This window comes from Pipra filicauda, unplaced genomic scaffold, assembly GCF_003945595.2.
Source record: "Pipra filicauda isolate LSUMZ 115617 unplaced genomic scaffold, ASM394559v2 scaffold37_size4185640_pilon, whole genome shotgun sequence".
Classification (NCBI taxonomy): Eukaryota; Metazoa; Chordata; class Aves; order Passeriformes; family Pipridae; genus Pipra; species Pipra filicauda.
This window is the reverse complement of record NW_024104509.1, coordinates 503,140-517,439: the sequence shown is the minus strand read 5'-3', so window position 1 is coordinate 517,439 and position 14,300 is coordinate 503,140. Positions and strand designations below refer to the sequence as shown.

The 14,300-nt window shown below is 43.0% G+C and overlaps 1 pseudogene; it reads right to left on the bottom strand.

The window, feature by feature from the left end:
• Positions 1 to 655: 655 nt before the first annotated feature.
• LOC113992052 overlaps positions 656 to 14,300 on the bottom strand; it is a 35,197-nt pseudogene continuing 21,552 nt past the window's right edge.

The window sequence follows — 14,300 nt, the reverse complement described above, 5'->3', positions numbered from 1 at the left end:
GTAAGCAGAAATATAAATAGAAGGGGGAAGGAAGTCGGAAGGTTAGATCTCTTCCGGTAGAGTAGGAGAAGGCAGACAGTCTCCCTGTTACTTTTTCCCAATTCGAGAGGAGGGATCTGGTGGTGTGGACTTTGTGTTCTTAAGGAAAGTGTTAAGATTTTTGTTTGCTAGTTCTTTCTTGGCATGTATATCTGGGTTTTTTGGTTTTTCTGGGGTGTTGGGGTTCTCTTTCTTATATGTATGTAGTTTTTTTGTAATCGTATATAAGTGTCATGGCTGGGCTTCACGAACGAAGATTTGGGAAGGCTCTATCCACATTTGTTACAGGCACGTTGGTGACTTATGAGGCCAATACGAGACAGACATATCCGATTGCAAAAGGCACAGCAGAAAGACTCCTTAGATGGTAAATTCTGCAAGACACGGTTCTTTCTGCGTTGCCTTTTCTCCTTGAGAGCGATCCTGCGTGCGTTCTCAAAGGAGACAACTGCGTTATAGATGGTGTGTCTCCAGGCCTCCCGATTGGAGGCCAGAGTAGACCAGTTATGGTGATCAATATAGCCAAGGCTGAGATGTTGTTTCAGGGAGTCCTTGTATCTGTTCTTCGGGGCTCCTCTCTTGCGGCAGCCAGTGGCAAGTTCACCATAAAGCAAGATCTTCGGGAGGCGGTGGTCCTCCATCCTGGAGATGTGGTATATAAGTGTAAATATATATATATACACTGCTTTGATTCTGTTATTTTGGTCTTTTAGTTTTTTTTTTTTCTTTCTTCTTACCTTTCCTTCCCCTGTGTTCATAGAAAGGGGGGAGGGAAGCCTCTTGCTGCGGTCTTGGGCTCTTGGCAGGGAGCCAAGTCCAAACTACCACACAAACAATAGCGGAGAAAATGTCACCTAAAACCATCCTCAGTTCTGTGCCAGTGAGATGGTGGCACTGTCCCGACCCAGTCACACAATCACAATGTAGCTGGAGCAGAGTTGTGGCTGCGCAAGCGGGCAATGTGTGAAAAGTTCACCAAGGAGACTCCTGAATTCCTCAAGTGTGGCTGCAGCGGCAGTGCTGGCAGCAGCAATGACAGTGACATGGAAGCAGTGGCTCCAAGCAGAGGTGCCGGCAGCAGCAGTAGCAGCAGCACTGGTGGAAGCAACAACAGCGATGTGGAAGTGGTGGCTCCAGGCAGAGGCACTGGTGGCAGCAGTGGCAATGGGGCTGCCCATAGCAATGGCAGCAACATGGAAGCGGTAGCTCCAGGCAGCAGGAAAAAGGCACATCTCCAATCAGTGGGAAGCTGGAATGGGGCGGCAGCAGCTGCGGCAATGGCTGCGAACAGTGGGGAAACAGCATGGCTCCGATCAGTGGGGAAGTGGCAGGGGGTGGCAGCAGCTCTGGCAGCAAGGAGGCAGAATCTGGGGCGAATGGCCAGAACCAAAAAGAAAACCCATGACAGGAGAGAGAAGCCTGACTGCACTCCTGCCCTTGCACCACCCACCAGAACGAGAGAGAGGGTGTTCAGGCCATGCCAGCAAACTTATCCTACTAAGTTCTCACAGTATCTCCTGGCAGGACCTCCCTGCCCTCGCCCTATATGGGGAGGAAGGTAGGGAGGTGCTCCTCACACCCTCCAAAACAACAGGATGGTATGAAAAATTGCAACAAATATAATCTTCTTCATTTAGCTAAACTCTTACATAAACCTTCTTAATAATCTATCTCATTATTCTATTGAATAACATGGACATGCAATAGCAGCTTGGGTTGCAAGCTATTTGCTATAGGAGCTATCTTCCAATACATTGGACAATACCAAGGATGATTATGTAAACTGCAATTGACTTCAGGTTTGTGATGCGGAAGGAAATAAATACTGTCTGTCTTCAAGACAAACGATATTGTTTGCTTTTAAAGATATTTTTTTCATTGAGCATTGGGAGTTTTTCTTCGATTTGTTTTTTCCCAAGACTGCAGTCTTCACTCAAAAGCTCTGCATTTCCCATCGGATACTGTTGCTCTGCAGTCTGCCTACCAGATAACAAAGTTGGTACCATGGAACTCCCAGAGCTGCAGCAACTGTAAATAAGATCTACTAGTCATTTGAGTTGAACACTGTTTTCTTGCATGCTTCTGGGAGAATGGGAGCTCAGCCTCACCAGCTGTTTATGTGTCTGTGTAGGTGTATAAAAAGAGAGACAGGAGCGTATAGACACACTTTTTTCCAAAACAGAGCTACAGAACACCTGATGCACCTTTTTTGGATCACTGTACAGTCAAATATTGTCACTAAAGACTGGAGAATTGTAGAATTGTAAGCTGTTGTTACCTAGCTGATTGCAATAACTTTCAAATAACAACGTAGCTCTTTACATTTGTTCAGCATCTCATATAGGTGTTAACTTCCTACCAAGTAAGCAACCTTGTATTTTTTCTTAAAATGTGTATTGTAACATGGCAGCCAATGACATTTTTCTTTTTGGAAAAGCTGTCTCATATGGATTCATTTTGTCACTGCTGCAGTCTGGTTTGTGTTCAACCAAATCACTTCATAGTGCTTAGAATCTTATAAATTCCAGACATGTCTCTCATTTCCAAGATGCCAATGTGTTAAAGCATGAACAGCTGCTGAGACATTTAAGAGGCTGCCTCTGTCCCCTTCATGCTGCTCTGCACCTCTTCAGTAGCCTCTTTTCCCCCTTTTGTGGAGTCAGAGGACTGTCAAGGGAAAGAGCAGTTCTTGGACTTGAGTTTGAACACAATCATGGCCAAAATTTGGTATAAACAGTTCTCTCCTGTCCTTAATTTCCACTAGCAGGAATTTGAAGTTAGGAACTCTTTTGGCACCAAAATCTTTTATCCTGAAATTTCTTAACCACAGCTTTCTTTGAGCTCACTCAGAAGATCTTGTAGACAGCTAAGCCTTGCCCTGTCAAGATGCACAAAGACCTTAACTAAAAGAGAGCTTGGTTTACTACAGCCTTCAAGAAGGGTTTGTGGGTTGGTTGCAGATGATGAAGGAATTGGAGCTGAAGTGAAGAGCTGGAGTCCTCTATCACAGACAACCTGGAAAATGAGAACCAGATGCTCGAGTTCCAGCTGAGAACATGCAAGATGTGAAATAGTCCTGTAGTAATTTTCACCCATCTGTTCTCTTGAAGAGACGGCTGAGTTATTTCTTTTTGGATAACCTGCTATGTCCACTGTGCTTCCATGAGCAGCTGCAAATGAAGGGTATTACTATAGGTAAGATTTGAGTGATGCAGAGTACATTACAGTGGGTGAAATCTTCTTTTGTGAAGACTATGTATTCAGTGCCAGGTGAAAGTCTTTCTATTTGCTGCTGGAAGTTGAACAGCCAGAATCATCTGGTAAAGTAGCTCATGCTTTGTGAGAGACATTACTGTGACTATCCCCATAAAAAGCACTGCATGTATCAGCAATGTCATCTGACTGCTTCCTTCTTCACTTGCTCAATGCATGGTCTGTGTTGGTAGCTGTAACTCACCAAGATGCTGTTGACTGAGAATGGGGAGTAAAGCATGGAAATAACATAATACCATCAAACATGATCACAGTAGCAGGATCTGTGCAAGAGTGAATGACTTCTGACTCCCTATGAGGGTCGAGGATCTTGCTAACAGAAGAAATAGGTGCTCTTAAAAAAATCTGGAAAACAGGTTGTGAAATTGCCTTTAAATGGTCTTATCTTGAAACTCTTAGGTGGGGAATGCAACTCTTGTGCGAAAAGCCACACCGACTGTTTGGAAAGACAAATGGGCTAACCCGTACACCTTTGTATATGGGGTTTGGGAGAGAGAGTAATTTTAATATGTCTCTACTGGAAAGTGGTTTCTTCAGTAGCAAGTTACTGTAGAAATATCTTTCTAAAATAACTTGCTTGAAATCCCATTCTCACCTGATCTGTATTCATTTTGCACTTCCTCAAGCTCCTTTCTGATCTGTCTTTTAAATCTGGCAATTCTTACATGAAGTCTTTTTTCATCATTTTTCATCTAGTTCAACTGCTTTTCTTATTTCTGTGGTTTATCCATTTATTCTAGCTTTAGTGACAGAATTAGGAGCTTTTCATCTACTCTTTTTTTCTACCCTTTAAATACAAAATACAGGTTTATAATAAGACACTTTACTTATGCCACATTAACCTGCCTTCTCCCACCCATACATTCAATTGGTCTTTCTTTCTAATTCTGTGTCTGACAGCACTGAATAAATGCAAGGTGAGGTCTGGTACCCCGGAGAATGTGTCGATCTTCTCTTCCCCAACAAATCAAATAAACGGGGAAATTAGAGCTGGGCCAGGACAAGGGTGCTTTTAAAATTTTTACTTCATTTATTTATTCATTTATTTAAATCTAGTGATTTGCTCTCACATTGTGCAATGTGAGACTGAACTCAAATAACCCTTTTCAGGTTGCTTTCTGGCATCCATCTCAAGCCCGAGCTTTCTGACTGAAGAAGTGCAACACAGTGGTGTAAACGGAGTTCAGTTGCTGGCATAAAGAAGGAGGCTGACCCCTGTAAGAGCTACCTAACTGAGGGTTGGAGGCAATTCTCCCTCAGAAGCATGCTCAAACGTGATCTGCACAGCTGCCCACCCCTTCCTTAATCTTCAAGTTGCACGAAGTCAACTCCAACTCTGGTAAATACGGTCAAAACCTCTGACCTTCTTTAGCCCTTGCAACCTAAGGGAGTCCTGTGGCCCCGATGCAATGGCTCTGCCTCCCAAGGAAGGTCTTTGCAAACCTGGCAGAATTGCAGTATTGGAACATACTCTGAGTTTACCAACATTGCTGTGTGGTGCAGGTGGCTGATGCAGTGAGTCAGCTCCAGAAATAACCAAGCTGCTGCTGTGTTCCCAGAATGGGAGCATGTAGCCTGCCAGATGCATCATCCCTCTGGATGGCATATCTTGTCAGACGGATGTACACAGGAGCATTGCTGAAGGCAAGCTGCCAGGGCCTACTGCTGAGAAGTGCTCAACCAAACTCTTGCAGAGCCTTTGGTTCTTTGATATCTTGAATCGCATAAACAGAAAAGGCTACACACTTTTTTTTTCTCAAGAGAACTTTTAGCGTGAAAATAGGCATTTTGGCAAAAGGGTTTTACAGGACTAACAACCCAACACACAACGACCCACAAATTAGTGAAATACAATCCATTGGTTTTAAGTTACCCACAAGAGGAAGAAAAGAGTAAAGGAAGAGCAGAGAGAAGAAGGAGTGAAGAGAGAAGAAAGAGAGAAAAAAATAGTTACTGCCAAGAGTCACATGGTGGCAGCTTCCAGGAGAGAAGGCAGGACAAAATGGAGGCCCTGTGCACCTCTATTTATATGGTTTGGCTACTGTGGCCACCGGTCCCAGGTGGGCATCCGATTCACTGACCCCTCACTGCCCTCCTAGCCAAAATGAGGGGTGCTGCAGCCAATTAGAGGCTCCAGAGAGCGTGGTGTGGGTTGGTTGCCTTAGTGGCAACAGCATGCCAGCATTTCTCCAAAGCAGGCTTTTTTGAAGCATATTCTTCCTGCTTTGGGGAAGATTTAGACTATGAGTGAGTCACATTTACTGGCAGAACCTTTCTTTTTATTTTAATTCTTGAGAAATCAATGTTGTTCAACCACTGTCATTTGCTATGTGCCAGGAGAAATTCTCCAAACCTCCACTAATTCTGTAAAGGCTTTGATTGACACGTCTCACTTTACTGTTATCTACACTATCAGTGGTCTATCCCTATCAAATTCTGACAACCAAAACACACAAATCAAGCATACACCTGAGATTAGGACTTAGAGAAATGTAATTTACAACCAAGGAAAAAGATGAGATTTAGATGCTGATAGCATCTTAGAGATGCTTCTAGCAAAACCATACTGTAGGTACTGAATCTGGATAGTGTTAGACGAACTGGATGATTTAAAATAAGTAAGTGCTTTAATAACATTGCTTACTACCATAACATCAAATTCTTGAAAATAAAATCAGGTCTTTAGGCAGGAGAAGGGCATCATGATTTTCCAGCACAGAACCATCAGTCAGTTTAAATAAATGTGAACCTGGACCTTCATTCCAGTCTGTACTGAGTTTTATGAGGCATTTTAGCAATTTTTGATTATGCAGAAGTTTGTATAAATTAGAATATTTGCATCAGGAAAAGTAAGAAGTAAACCCAAACTTGAGTCTTGATGTTATATGTTAGATGATAATACAGTTCGTTCCTTATTTTCCTTGAACAAAATCTCCTGTATTTTTCTTGAATTCAATCTCCACACTCCAACAAAACTGAAAGCAAATAGAATCCAAACCTTCTAATTAAAACACCACCAAAACTCATTAATCTGCTCTTTATTTCATTTTTCTTCTTTTTTTCTTTTACTTTCCCTAGTTATCTCCTCTCTGTTTTCATAGGTAACGGCAACTACCACTGTACAAGAAAAAATCAGAATTTAACTAAAAGGTAGAGGTTATGGTACCAGAGTGGTCATGGCTTCAGAGTAGTTTTCTGCTGCTGAATATAGTGCTGGATGGACCATGGGCTAGAGCTGCACTACTAAAGCAAAGAAGGTACTCGTCAGTGTGTGTCCTGGCTGAGCTTTTTAATGATGTTCATGATAGTCTGGGTGTGGTTTTTCAGCAGCCACAGGGCATCAGTCTCCCTGGAGACTTCCACTTCCCTGGAGGTAGGAGACGATGTCATCTTTGATTCAGAAAGCCTGATGGAGGAGGAAAGCAATGATCTCCTTGGTGGATAATTGCTCTTCTAGCAGGTAAGTCATGTCTCCAAGGCAAAGAGGAGGGGAAGGATCTCTCCGGTGAACACCAAAAACCCCTGCTACTCTTCTCCAGCAGCCCAAAGGCAGCACACCTGGGGTTGCTGCAAGCTATGTTTCCACTTCTGCATGCTGCTGGTCAGAAGGCTAAATAAAATTATGTAAAATTAAATAAAATTAAACAAATTACCCTCATTTCATGCTGAGGGTCAGCTGAGGCACTTCTCTGCAGCTCTGCAGGACTAATGATTCTCTCTAAACTTGCAGGAAATTCAAAACTTTGAGGACTAAACTTCCATCAGATCTGTCTGACATGCCCAAGGAATTAAAAACCAAGGAGTTATAAAACTGTTAACAGCACAGCAACTTAATTTTCCTCAACAAGCAGACCAACAGCAATGCAGGGATATTGCAGGGAAGTGTTGCACATAGGGAGCAAAATGTTCAAATGGGGCAAATACATCTGAATTTTCTTTTTTTATTATTGCTACTTGTTGGGGAAGAAGAAAACGATTGGCAGAAATACCAGGCCTGGAGACAGATCTATAACCCCTGAAATGACTAATATACACCGGAATGGACACTACTTCACTGGAAAAGATGTTTATTTACCAGATGTGACGACTATTGGACTGACAGTTTTTCCCCAGTTTTCCCCAGTTTATTGTTGTACTGTTACAGTGTTGTATGTACCCCAGTTTGTTGTTTTAAAAATCATATCCTCCATATTGTCTCCTTCTCCCCTTCTCCCCTCACAGGTTTTCCCGCCAAAACCTGTTGTTCTCCCCTGTTTTCCTGCTCCTCTGCCTGTGATTGGTCCCTGTTTGGTGCAGTGCAGAGGTAGCTCTTATTGGCCCATTCCCCTAGTGACACCCCAACTCCGCCCATCTCTACCCTGTTGCCCTATCTCAAGAGTCCCTGAGATGTCAATCCTTTACTCCTCCCCTATCCTGAGTCCAGCCCCTGTTCCAACCCTATATAAGTCCCTGCTGGTTCTAATAAAGTTGGCTTTGCTTCACCGACTTCAGCTGTGTCCTGAACCCTCTTTGCAGTGCCCAGTCCCATTCCCTTTCCCCGCGGGCCGTGGCAGCTACTGTGAAGTAAGATAACACACAAGTACCCCTGAAATGCCAGGCAGTGAAGGAGTTCAGGAAAATTTATTCCAAAAGTTGAGAATGCTAGACTTAGAAAAAATTTCTTGCAGTGCTGCAAAAAGCACTGGGCGTGAGAAAAAAAGTCACGCCTCCTGTTCTTCTTCAGGCTTTATCATTGCTGGCCCCCTTCAGCTCTCGCCACTGGCTGCAGAGGGCCATAGCATGTCTGCGAGTGTTATCTCTCCCCTCACATACAGGAGAGAGAGCCTGAGAGCCTCTCTGGAATGTGGGGGGAGAAATCATCAAAACTGCCTTTGAGAAAAATGTTTCTTTTAGGTAGAAAAGCCTTCCTAAGCAAATAACTCTGCCTCCTTGTAGTAAATCTTTCACAAGACTATTCTATTGTCAGAGTTACTTTCTTTTTTTCATCATTGTTCGCACTCCTCAGAGTACTTTAGGAAAAAAAAAAGACTCAGAACATTTCCTAACAGACTCCTCTACATTTTAAACTTTGGGAAAAATGAATTCAGGGGCCTAAAGGGTTAGAGACAGCACAAAACTATCAATAAAATTCAGAGGAGAAATATTTATAAATGTGACATCAAGGAGAGCTAATCAATTTGTCATTACTTAAAGTTGTTCCCTCAACCCTATGAAGAAAAAGTAAATTATTGTGATGGTACTTTCAAGGAGAAATCAACTTGTGCCTTCAACACACAAGAACTTTGAACAGTCTAGGTAGATGTAATTCCATCTTCATTTCTCTGCTTATTCAGTAGATAGCAGGCAGGGATGTGGCTTACGGAGAATCTGGACTTCTTCTGGTTAAGCTGTTGATAGAGGTGTGAGAGAAAATACATCTAAGACATAAACATTGTTCTAGGACACTGCTGTCATTCCTGACACAGGGATGTTTTCATCAGTATCCTTTCCTGACCAGCCACCTCCACCATCCCTGTATGGTGCCAATGACAAAAACAAGTCCTGCTAGCTGATCAAAGGTCTGGGCTGAGAAAGTAGAGGTGCTCCTCAGAGATGAAAAATGGCTCCTGCCCAACCTGAGTTGTTGAGCTGTTGACTGAGTTAATTCATATATTGCACAAATCACTTATTTTTGTTTGGCTTCTGGAAATTCACATCCAGGGAAGAGTTTTTATAATCAGTAAAGTGCAGTTTGCCAGTGACTCTGCGTCCTGAAATTTTTGCCTGCTGCGAGTAGAACAGTTTGCACTTTCAGTGTAGGTTGTGGTGCTGGTGTCTCAGTCACTCCTTCTTCCCCATTATAACCTAGTTGGATTTTTACCACTTCTCTGAGAACCCAGGGCCATACCTACTGTGCAGAAGCTCTGTTAAAAAACACTGAGGCTAGGTTTTAAGAACTGCTTGAAACACACAGTAAATCAGTCCACAGAATGGTTTCATTGGAGATATTTTAACTCAGATCTTGAAAAGGCCTTCAAAACCTTGCAGAAATTTACTACATATAAATTACAGTACTATATACTATAATGAAGTATACTATATATAAATTACGTGCAGCTGCCGTTGCTGTATAATGATGACTTTTCACCTCCTAGCTCAGATACAATAAACATTTACAATACTTCAGCATGGAGCAAAAAAATGCCCGTAAAAAAAAAGCTCAAAGCTAGCCCTGTATCTGTTTTTTCCTGCTCACAAAAATTATCCACAGCACCTTCCATGCTTGCAGAAGCTTCAGACAAAAGCCAGAGAGAAGGAGGCCAGTGAGCTGTGAGACTCAACTGCTCTGAGACTGGTGACCTTGAAGAGTCATTGAAGATAATTGTTGAGGACCAGAAATCAGAATGGGAACAATTTCAGGAATGGAAAAAGATGTACAGCGATTGAAAGGACTTTATGATACGGACTTTAACGTTATTATGTGTTTATAAATATACACATTGTATGTTTCCCCAGGATTTGTCATGGCACTGGGCAGGCCTGGGCATGCCTGCTTCCCTGCTCCCCTCTCTGATAGGCTGAAGAAGCTGCAGAGAGGAGACAGTTACCATTCGCCCTTTCCTTCCCCGGTTCCTCCCATGTTCCTCCCCCTTTGCCTGTGTCCCTCCCCCGATTTCTTCCCCCGTTTGTCTGTCTCATGCTCCACCCCATGTTCTATCCCTTTCCCTGCCTGAACTCATAAAAACCCCGTGCACACCTCAATAAAGCATTCCATTTGCACCTCTACCTTGACTCCAGACCCATCTGTGCTGTGCCATGGCCCCATTCCCCTCCCCCTTCAGACCATGGCAGATAATGGCTTAAACTTTCATAGTTTGGCCAATAAAATAAAGAAATTAAGGTGCCAGCATTTTTTGAAGAATTCTTGTTAGCTTATTCTTCTGGCTGGTGAAATGAGCAGGTCAAATATTTCAGATATGGCATTGAGATTATTTCTCAAGCCAAAGCCACATGATGTCAAGCAAAGCATAGACTTGTGAGGCAGCCAAGAGGCTGTGTATCAGAAGCAGTGCTCAGCACCACCATAGGGCAAGAGCTCCAGCAGCACTCACCAATGGTACCTGTTGCACCTCAGCAGGATGGAGGTCAGACTTATCTTTGTGCTAACTCCAGCATGAAATCAGTGCCATGACTTTACCTCCCTTGGTTATTGAGGTGCTTCTAGCAGACATGCATGTGGACACAGTCACCCTGAGAAGGGAGGATGGAAAGGCAGTGCTGCATCAATGGCCATGCAAGATAGCTCCAGCAGTTCTAAAATGAATGTGCATACAGGTGTGCAGAGATACAAGCCTACCTGGGAGCTTAAAATTCAGAAAATTCTTAATATTCATTGACTGCGAAACACTTCTGGTCTAGTGGTAGATGGTCACTGGGATCTGTCTCCTGAATTTTTATTTAGACCAGGCTGAAACTTAGGAATGGTCCTGTGCAGGGCCAGGAGTTGAACTCAGTGATGCTTGTGAGTCCCTCTCAACTCAGCATATTCTATGATTCTGCGAAACATGAGCTGTCTCTTACCAAGCCAAATAAAACCCAGAGAAGCTGGAATGCCTTGCAAAGCTGGCTTCAATGTTGTTGAGTATACTGAGTACAGTGAGAACACAGAGTATCATTGAGTAGAGCATTTAAGAGGAGGAAAAACAGGCATCAACGAGAACTTTCTGGGAAAATGGCTCAGACTGGGAGGGCTGCAGATGATCTCTGCTGTTAAGCTGAAAGCTGTGCTCCAGGGGCAGTGGGCAGCTGTCTGCTGAGTGACCAAAGCCCTTCCCATATCTGCCTCTATAAGACTGCTAATATGCAAACTGAGAAAAGTCCACAGAGTTTGGGGATGCCCTTGGTAGGAGTACATATGGTCTTAGTACATCACGGAGGCAGTACAGACACTACGGTTGGGGTCAGAGCATGGGCTTCAGCTGTCAGGATTCTATTTTTCCTTCCTGATTCATCCTTTAGTTTGCTTACTTCAGTTTTCCTAGGACTAGAAGTATCCCCTGAGAAGGTGCAGAGAGAAGCACTCTGGAGATATCTTGGATTCCAAATTAGCTCCAAATCTATTAGGCCACAATCAGTTACAATTGACAGGAAAATCCGAAATTTAAATGGTCTCCAGAAGTTGTTGGGAGCCATTAACTGGATATGTCCTGTGCTAGGGATCACAACCAGTGATCTGCAGCCCCTGTTCGAATTATTAAGAGGAGATGCAGATCTGTCCTCCCCAAGATCCCTGACTCCAGAAGCGGAAGAAGCCCTCTCTATTGTAGAGGAGAAAATATCTGATCGGCAAACGAATTGAAGGACGGAGGGACTGCCATCCTCTTTAGTCATCATTAGAAAAAGTAAGCAACCGTTCACCATCCTGGGCCAATTTTCAGTGAATTACAAGGACTTCTACTTATGGGGATGGCTATTCCTACCTCACCAATTCCAAAAAACTATCGTGACAATGGTAGAAATGATTGACAAATTACTTTTTAAGGGGCATACGAGAAGCTTAGAACTCAATGGAAGAGAACCAGATTATGTCTATCTCCCATTGACTTCTGAGCAGCTCGAGCAGCTGCTGCAGACTTCCATTGATTTTCAGATTGCCATCGACGGTTACCTGGGAGAAATAAAATTTCACCTCCCGGCGTGCCAAATTATACAAAGACTAACACAAATTCCAATGAGATTAAAAACTATCCAATTGGAAATTCCCATAAAGGGAGCCAAAACACTCTTTACCAATGAGTCTGGGAGAACAGGAAATACAGTCATAGTTTGGCAAGAAAATGGAAACTAGCAACAGGATATCCACAGAGTACAAGGTTCTCCTCAAATTGTGGAATTATGAGTAATTGTTCGCGCATTTAAAATTTTCAAAAATGAAGCAATCAATATTGTATCTGATTCGGCCTATGTGGTGGGCATAGTGAAAAGAATTGAAAATTCGTACTTAAAAGAAGTCTCAAACAAATGCTTATTCTACTTATTATTATTCTAATTAATATTATTATTCTAATTCATAGCAGAAAATTTGGACATTACATCGTTCATACCTGATCTCATACTGCACTACCAGGTCCTGTGGCGGAGGGAAACCTAATTGCTGATTGTTGACAGGTATGGCTGAAATACCTAATCTGTACTAACAAGCCAAACTCTCTCACGAGTTTTTTCACCAGAATGCACGGTCACTACAAAAGCAATTTGGCCTAAAATTAATCCAAGCTGAAGAGATTTTAAAAGCATGCCCTGATTGTCAGATGATTACTCCATTACTCCCAGAAGGGGCCAATCCTAGGGGATTGCAACCATTAGAGATCTGGCAATCAGACTTCACACATATACCAGAATTTGGAAAACTTAAATATGTACATGTGTCTGTTGACACGTTCTCTAAAATGATTGTGGCCACCGCGCACTCTGGAGAAAAAAGTAGAGATGTTAAAAAATATTTCCTAGGCATTTGCTAGGACGGAACTTCCAAAGCAAATAAAACCAGATAATGGACCCTCCTATGTGTCTACAGATACCAAAAAATTCTTTGATGACTGGGGTATTGACCACACACCGGGGTCCCTCATAATCCCACAGGACAGTGTTGGGAGAAATGAAGAAGAATGGCAGAGATACGAGGCGTGGAGGAAGATTTATAATCCCTAAATGGACATTTACACACTGGACTGGACTTATTATACCTGATGTGACACCTCTCGGATATGACAGTTGTGCCCCAGTTCTCCCCAGTTCACTACTGTGTTGTTATGCTGTTATATGTACCCCCAGTTGTTGTTTTTTAAATTATCCTCCATGTTGTCTTCTCCCTTTCCCCACAGTTTTCCCGCCTTTTCCCTGTTTTCCCGCTCCTCTGCCTGCCATTGGTCAGAGTTTGGTGCAGTGCAGAGGTAGCTGTTATTGGTCCATCCCCCTGGTTACACCCGAACTCCTCCCCTCTTTACCCAGCTGCCCAATCACCTTCTTCCCTAAGTTGTCAGTCTCATGCTCCTCCCTAGCCCAAACTCCACCCTGAAACCTACCCTATATAAGTTGTTGTTCCCCCAATAAACTTTGGCATTGCTTCACCAACCTCCACTGTGTGAAAGACCCTTCTTTGCAGTGCCCGACCCCATTCCCTTCTCCCAGCGGGTCGTGGCAGGACAGGGTATTATAGAACATGCCCACCAAAATATAAAAAACCTGTTGAAAAAAACAAAAAAGGGGGAGTATGGGTATGGCTCCCCAAGAAAGATTAGAAAAGACAATGTACGTTCTAAATTTTTTAAATCTATTGGAGGAATCATTCGGACATGCCTATAAGCATAAGTCCTGTTGAAAAACATTTCAAATCAGAAAATAGGTAGAACACAAGAGAGGCAAAGATATTATATAAAGACCCTCTGATAGTTGGACAGGCCCCTTTCCTCTCATCACCTGGGGGAAAGGGTATGCCTGCATCTCTGCAGATACTGGACCCAAGTGGGTCCTTGCGAGGAGAGTGAGGATATTTCAAGACACAACATGCGGACCGCTAGCACCTACATTATCTCCATTGTCATCGGAATAGTTGTCATTGCACTGAACCCACACCAGCTGTCCCAATCTGGGCATTCCAACAGATAGAGAATACTTGGGTGAAACTGGCACGGGAAACTAATAATGACGTAATATGTCTCTCTATTAATAATGTAAACAACTTGTTCCAGACATAGTATCCCCCTTGACAAGGATTTTAAAAAATATTTTGAATCCCCTTCTTATACAGAGGCAGAGCCTATCGAGTTTGAAACCTTAGGCTCAGTGATCACCAATCGGTGTTTCAGATTCGTATCCCAGTCCACTTCCTGAATCAAAAAGAATGATGTCACCCCTTTTAAAGATCTATACAAGGATACTTCCTTATGGTGCAACACCACCACACCAGAAATAATCACTACGGAAGCAGTAGGGTCCAAACCTAGCAT